Consider the following 6,341-nt stretch of genomic DNA (forward strand, 5'->3'; position numbering starts at 1 on the left):
AATAAATAAAAGAAAAGGAGACAAGAACGCACACAGTTCACAGACGGAAAACCTTACTGGGTAGTAAATGTCTGAAAAGGTTCTCAACCCCATTAACAATCAGGGAAATGAAAATTAAAGACCAATGAAACCCCATTTTGTACCATCGTATTGGTAAAAAGTAGTAGATCCCATAACATGAAATACTGACGGTGTGGGGAAACAGGGAGTGGTGCATGTTGTTGGTACCCCCACTCTGAAGAGAAATAAGAAAGGCCTGGGAAAGTTGAAGATGTTTATTTGTTTGTTTGATCCAACAGTTCCACTTCTAGAGGTCTACTCTAGAGAAATCCGGCATGAACAAGGTTTGTATACAGTTATGCCTCCATAGCATGGTTTGCAAGAGCTGAACAATGAAAATGTCCCACTGTCTCTAAGTAGAATAATGAATATCTTCTGGCTTATCGCACCAACACAGTCCATACAGCAGTTAAATAAATGAATGAAATCTGTATTTGTCTATATATAAAATACTGAATGATAAAATCAAGTTGTAAAAGCATACCAACAGTATGATACCTCTTATGTGGGGCTTAAAAATACCCTAAACAATAGTTTAAAGTGTTTTAAGATACAGTTATTTGTATCCCATGAATGGTACCCAACGAGGGTGAATTTGAGGGTGAATTTGCCCCCAAGGGACATTTGACATCACAACTGGAGGAGGATCCTCTCGGTGTCTAGTGGGTAGAGCCCAGGAATGCTGCTAGATACCCTACAATGCATTCATTGTACAACGACTTCCCTCCCTCCCTCCAACACACATCAAAGGATTATTTGTCCTCAAATGTCTAAAGTTCTGAGGTTGAGAAACCTTGCTCTAGATCCTTCCTACTCAAATCACATAACTGAGAATGGGGATTGGGGGTGTGGTTACCTGGGTGGGGCAAGAGTTCGTTCTTTAAAGAAAAATCAAAGTAGAGGTCAAGGAGAAGGGTAAGTATTTAAAACATATCAACCATAGTATATATGAAAAAGACCTCAAGAAGATATCCTGAAAATATGATCAGTTAAGGATTTTTGAGACAGAGCTCAAGAATTTTTTTGCATACTTCTACTTTCTGATTTATCCAAAGGTAACATGAGCATTTGTGAAATTTAAAAGAAAATACTTTGAACGTACAAAAAAATGTGTCTTTTCACCAAAAAATATTTTCTACAAGATTTTATGCTTCAGAACAGGTTGGTTTCACCCTGCACACATTTAGGTGTTTTCATTCTTGGTATTACCTATTTTGTTTTCTACTTTTCCCCTTGACATTAGTTCATATAGATCATTCCATAAATCCAAATAATCTTCAAATTGGATGTTTTAATGGTTTTATAATGATTCACTGTATTACTATGGCAAGATTTACTTAGCCACTTCCCGTCTGTTAAAGATTTTAGATTCTTCCACCATTATGAAAGTCACAGCTATAAACATCTTTGCAAAAAAACCCTTACTGAGTTCTCTCCTTAGGATTTGCTCTCCAAAGCAGATTTGCCAAATCAAAGGATAGGGTGAGTTCAGTGATCCTTTGATATATGTTGTCAGATTTCTTTCTAGAAAAATGATGTTACCATTTCTACAATCAATGTATGAGTATACCTGTGTCCCCAAAGGTACTATACTCTGGTTAAAAAATTGTTATTAATAATTTAATATATAAAAAACAGTATATTGAACTATTTTAACTTGCAACTCTTTAATTATTAGGGAAGTTAAACATTTTTCCCAGCATTTGTTCTCTATTTGTATTTTCCCTTGTGCAAACCATCTGCTCATACCCTTTTACCATCTGTCCACTCAGATCTGAGTTTGCCCATATAGATAATATTAATTTCCCTTATATTTTAATAGTAAATGTTTATACATTATTACAATGCTCTCCTGTTGTTTTCCTTTTTTCTTTTCCAATTTGGGACTGTGGTGGTTCATTTTATGTGTCAATCGGACAGGGCCATGGGATACCCAGATGACTAGTTAAACGTTGTTTCTGGGTGTGTCTGTGAGGGCGATTCTAGGATATTCATATTTGAATTGGTGGGCTGAGTGAAGGCAGTGGCCCTCCCCGGCATGAGCCAGCATCCAATCACTGAAGGCAGAAGAAGGTTAAATCACTCTCTACTTGACAGCTTGAAATGGGTCATCAGTCTCCTCCTGACCTCAGCTCACTTGCTTCTGAACATTCCATCCCTCAGGACTTGAACTACAACCTGACTTCCTGGGTCTCCAGCTTGTAAACTTCTCAATCTCCGTCTTCATGTGTGCCAACCCCTTACAATAAATTTCTCTATATTACATACACCTCCCATTGGTTCGGTGTCTCTGGCCAACCCTAATCAAGGACTAATCATTTTTTGTTCTGTATTTTGTGGTCAGCATGTATGCATTTTAACTTTCCTGCATCTGAACCTGTCCCTCCTTGCATGGATTCATGAGCAATTCCTTTTGCTGCTTCCATTGCCCCAAAATCCTTTTTCTTTCCAAATGGGTTTGTGTAGCCTTGTTTTATTTTATGGGTACATATGTATACACACATATATATGACACTAAATTTAACTCAAAAATTACTACTTTTGCTTGATGTAAGTTATCACTCTAAGCCTTAGACTCTGAACTTACTTTCTTGTCTTGATAGTAACCTTCCCCCAAAACACACATTGAATGATTTTATCTCCCATTGTTTGTAATAAATTAAATATATATTGATTTGGGGAATCTCTATTTGCCTCCCAGGCCTAATTTTTGGTTAGCCTATTTTTGATAAATACTGTTTCCTGGGGTGCCTGAGTGGTTCAGTTGTTAAGCAGCTGCCTTCGGCTCAGGTCATGATCCCAGGGTCCTGGGATTGAGCCCCACATCAGACTCCCTGCTCCTTGGAGAGCCTGCTTCTCCCTCTCCTACTCGCCCTGCTTCTGTTCCCTCTCTTGCTGTGTCTCTGTCAAATAAATAAATAAAAGTCTTTTAGGACGCCTGGGTGGCTCAGTGGGTTAAGCCGCTGCCTTCGGCTCAGGTCATGATCTCAGGGTCCTGGGATCGAGTCCCGCATCGGGCTCTCTGCTCAGCAGGGAGCCTGCTTCCTCCTCTCTCTCTCTGCCTGCCTCTCTGCCTACTTGTAATCTCTCTGCCAAATAAATAAATAAAATCTTTAAAAAAAAAAAGTCTTTTAAAAAATACTGTTTTCTAATAATGAACTTAAATATATGGTATAGCCAGGATTATCTTTATTCAAAAGTATTCTTTTTTTCTGCACTTATTTTAATCATTTTGTCAATTTTGATAAAGTAACTCATTGAAATTATAAATGATATTGCTTAAATCTATACATTAACTTGAATGTTATTTTAATCTTCACTATTTCAGCTCTCTGGTCAGAAGAAGAATATAGCTCTCCATTTTTCACAAAAAGTCGTATGATTACAGACTTACGGGAGTTCAGATGTCATTTAATTTCTAGTTCTAGACCATCCTGCTCTGTACTTACCCTATGTTACAGATGATCAAACCAAGGCCCCCAAACCTATATCTGGTTAGGGAATATCTGAAAATAGACCTATCTCATTTGGTACTTCTTCTATCACACCATTTATTCAAGTCTTCATTCACTTCTTTTAATACTTTAAAATATTTAAGGATGTTGAGGTTCCTGGGTGGTTCAGTTGATTGAGCATCCGACTCTTGATTTCAGGTCAGGTCATGATCTCAGGGTCATGGGTTTGAGCCCTGGGACAGACCCATGGCAGGCCCACAACAGGTCCCATGACAAGCCACTATTAGGCTCCAAGCACAGTGGGGAGACAGCTTGAGATTCTTTCCCTCTGCCCCTCCCCCCACAGGTCTCTCTTTCTCTCTCTCTCTCTCAAAAAAATAAATCTTAAAAACATAAAATGTTTACAGATGTTAGGTATATCCCCGTTGGTTCATTTCTAGGACTTTTTTAGATTGCCATAGAAAATAAGAACATTGATACTGAACTTCAGGCATATGCTTTCTTTGGTGGGGAGAAAATGCACACAGCTTATTCTAAAAAAATTTTTTTTGGTAGGGAAAAGATAACTGGATTTTGAACTGATCTCCCATTTTCTGGGTCATTCTTATCTTTTTAAGGATTTTATTATGAACAGTAGTTTCTTATGTACTACAGTCTGCAGGGAAGTATGTTAGATACACAAAGAGATAAAGTTACAGAATTTTGCCTTTCTGAGAGATTCTCACAATCAAATTCCAAACACTAGATATAGAGTATCAGTTTCAAACAAGAGAAAACCCCAAATAACAGTGCTTTAAAGAAAATACAGACTTGTCCACGTAATGAGAAATCTGAAGGTAGGCAATCCATTACATTGGTTACACAGTGTCATTAGAGACCCAGGCCAACTTCCTGACTTCTACTTTGTTATCAGGGTGTGGGGCTCACAATCATGTATAGCTAAGGACTGCCAGTGCTCTAGCCATCATGACTAATGTCCAGGGCCAAGAAAGAGCAATAGGACTATACTAAGTAAGTCAGATCTTCCTTAACTTATTTTCCTGGAAGTTTCTAGGTGATGTCTGCTTTTGTCATTGCCCATAACTGTCTCAAATGACCATCACTAGCAACAAGGGAGCTAGGTGAAACATGTTTAGCTAGCCACGCTGTTACCCTCAATAAAATCAAAGCTCTGTTTGTAAATAAAGACAGGAGAATGGATATTGACTAGGCAGCTTGTAGTCTCTATCACTCAGCTTCTGTAATAAAACATAAACAAGGGTTCTCTTTAGACCAAGACCAGTTGTTAATCAGAGATTGGCATATGGTCTTCATGGTTAAGTTGGACTTAGACAAATGGTGGTGGGCAATAGTTTAAGGATAAGGAAATTGACTATTTGGCCAAGATCATACATCTTATAAGATACCCTGAGTTGGGTCTTAGGCCAGACTCCATGGTTTTTCACAATGTCACAAGGTTAAATTTTTTTCTGGGGAATAAAGTTATTTATTGGGATTGGGAGGGATGACAATGAGTGGGATACACTTCTGCTACTTCTTGATAGTTCTTAAAATTCAAACTTTAGGGGGACTCTACAAACTCTTCAACCAAGTAGCAGTGTGATCATGAACAAGCCACTTAATCTGCCTGGATCTGAATCAAATACGAAACCAGTCAGACATTACAAGAAAAGAATGCTACAGACTGCAATCCTTCATGAACATGGATGCAAAAAATCTAACAAAATTTCTAATAAAATTAGAAGAATAAAAAATTTAAAAAATGCAATCTAACTATATTTTCTGACCTAGCATATATATACATGTGTGTTTCGCTCTATATCTTTATCTATAAATCCTGGATTCATTCTTTTATTTATTTTTTATAACTTTTGAAGATCTGCCTAGGAGGTTCTCAATAGTGAGCTAAACACTGTACATTGTTGAAGAAGAATGAGCAAGGTTGTAGCTTGCAGTATTGGGTTAGGGAAGATTTAAAAAAAAAAAAGCTTCAAATACGGTTGTCTGGCTTCTTGATTTTGCTACCATTTCTAAACTGAAATTGTGCAGCAAAAGCTAAAAAAAGATGCATAACTTTATTGGAAGCCTCATCTATCAAAATTCAAAAGAGGGGAAGTGGGAGTGGCAGGAGCGACCTCAGAGGAGGATACAAAAAGCTGTCACACTTAGAGTAAAGCACACATTAAACAGAACATCCAAATTCTGCAGGTATAGACTGGAACATGGGAGATGCTTGGTGCCAAGTGTCCCTTCCAGAAGAGATGTTGTACCTTTCAAGTGGAAAGTGTAAGAAGTAGGAATTTTTGGCACTGGGAGAGGGCCGTGTGTGTGTGTGTGTATCTAGATCCGTATCAAGAGGGCACCTTGGTGGCTCAGTGGGCTGAGCCTCTGTCTTCGGCTCAGGTCATGATCTCAGGGTCCTGGGATCAAGCCCCACATCGGGCTTTCTGCTCAGCGGAGAGCCTACTCCCCTCCCCCCCCCCCCCCCCCCCCCCCCCGCCTCTCTGCCCACTTGTGATCTCTGTCTGTCAAATAAATAAATAAAATCTTTTTAAAAAGAAAGAAAATAAATCTCAAGAACATCCTTCTGACTTCTCTTCTTGTCTTCCGCTTAGTGACACTTCCATTTATCTCTGTAAAAAAATAGTGTTGCCCTGGCTTTGCGAAGCCACACTTCTGATCCTGATTCCTGCATACTGGCTGGTTGTGTGATGTTGATAAACCACTAGCTACACTGGCCCCATCTCCCCATGAACCACATAAAGTAGGTGAGCAAATGATCTTGCAGGTACCTTCCAGCTCTAAACAAAATGTATGGCTCAGGTG

The sequence above is a fragment of the Mustela nivalis genome, assembly GCF_964662115.1.
Source record: "Mustela nivalis genome assembly, chromosome: 7".
Classification (NCBI taxonomy): Eukaryota; Metazoa; Chordata; class Mammalia; order Carnivora; family Mustelidae; genus Mustela; species Mustela nivalis.